Raw genomic sequence first — 1,911 nt, forward strand, 5'->3', positions numbered from 1 at the left:
GAAGCCTGGGCCTCTCCTGTGATTCCGTGTCCAACTCAGTGCTATGGGGGTGACATGGACAAGCAGCATTGAAGGCCTTGGATAAACTATTGAATATGGAAAGCAGAGAGAGAGAGAGAGAGAGAGAGAGAGAGAGAGAGAGAGAGAGAGAGAGAAGGTGGAATGTGGGTGAGAAAGAGGATGAATGAACAGGACCTGGGGAGATGGCCCAGCCAGTAAAGTGCTTGCCACACAAGCATGGGGAACTGAGTTCGGTTCCCAGGTCCCTTATAAACAAGCTGGGCAAACAGCACTGGAGACACAGAGACAGGTGGATCCCTGGGACTCGCTGTCCCTGAGGAGCAGTTCTCCGCTGACCTCCACATGCATTTGCACATGTGCACACAAACATGTATGTTCACACAGCACACACATCTGCACATGCATGCACCTGCACACATACACTGGTATCTTGAAAATGGAATGGAGACTCAGGTGGGCCCAGGGCCACACAGGCTACCCAAATTCCTTAAAAAGACAGGAGAGGTGGAAAGATGAGGAAGACAGAGAGAGCTCCAGCTTTGAGTTAGGTCAAGAGTTGTGTGTGGGGCTGGGCTTGGTCCGAAGAGCCAGTTCCAGGACAGTCAGAGGAAACCTGTTTCAAAAACCCATTTAAAACAAAATAAGGACCCGGGTAGCCAATGGCCTGGTGGAGCAACATGCCTAAGTTTTATGGTGATGACTGTGATACGCATCTTACCCACGATACTCTGTCTCTGAGGAAGACACACTGCGGTGGTAGGAAACACAAAGAGAATGTGAAACACTGTTACCAGATATGGACGGAGGAGCAGGCCCAGAGCCTGACTGACACAACAACGGCTGCATTTCAACAGGAAAGATCCCTCCAGCTCCATTCCCTGCTCCTCCACCTGCAGGGGCCATGATCCCACCTCCCCCCAGTCTCCTGGGTCCTCCTCGGCCTGGCATGATGCCTGCACCCTACATGGGAGGCCCTCCCGTGATGCCAATGATGGTCCCTCCTCCTCCTGGGACGATGCCTGTGGGACCCGCTCCTGGGATGAGACCACCCATGGGAGGCCACGTGCCCTTGATGCCCGGGCCTTGGGTAGTGAGGCCTCCCACCCGCCCTATAATGGTGCCCACAGGACCTGGCATGACCCGGCCAGACGGATAAGAGCAGAAGCGCTCTTTATCCTTTTGTATTTCTTGTTGTTTCACCAGGAGATCTTGGTGCCCAGCCTGAGTGTTTACTAGACGCATGACAAGGAACTTCCCTTCCTAATGGAGGGAACGCTTCTGGAGGGAGAAGTGATACGGAAAAAGTACCGTTTCCCTTTATACTGTGAAATGTGAAAATGAAAAGGTCAGCGTTTCCAGCCTGAGGCTCGTCTCCGACACAGGAGATCAGGTCTCAAAAACAACACAAAACAGTGGATCCAGTGGAGTTGCCCGTGAAGAGGAGACTGAATCTACACAATGCCCAAGAAATCCCTCAGGGATTATTCCCGGGGAAATCTCCTTGCTATAGTAAGAGGGAGGTAGGGAGGAGACAGGTAGTAGCGTCTTGCTGCCCTGTGTAGCTCTGTGTAACTTTCATCTCAGCACTTGAAGGCTGAGGCATGAGGGCTGGGACCCTGAGCCAGCCTTTTATTACAGAGTGAGAACCGGTCCCTATTATGTCCCTCAGTGGTCAGCGCCACGAGCAGGAAATAATCTTGCAGTGACCCCCCTAACGATAAACTGGGCATATTGCAGCACGCCCACAATCCTTGCAAATCAGAAGTAGGGTCGGCTAGGCCCTCCCACATAGGTGACAGATGGGGAGCTTGGTCTTCATGTGGCTCTCCTAACAACAGGAACAGGAGCTGTTTCTGACTCTGATGCCTGCCTCAGGACCCTTCCTCCTAC

At 52.7% G+C, this 1,911-nt stretch overlaps 1 pseudogene; it reads left to right on the forward strand.

The window, feature by feature from the left end:
• Positions 1–698: 698 nt before the first annotated feature.
• LOC116885846 lies at positions 699–1,177 on the forward strand (annotated as a pseudogene).
• Positions 1,178–1,911: the final 734 nt, after the last annotated feature.

Source organism: Rattus rattus, chromosome 16 (genome assembly GCF_011064425.1).
Source record: "Rattus rattus isolate New Zealand chromosome 16, Rrattus_CSIRO_v1, whole genome shotgun sequence".
Taxonomy (NCBI): Eukaryota; Metazoa; Chordata; class Mammalia; order Rodentia; family Muridae; genus Rattus; species Rattus rattus.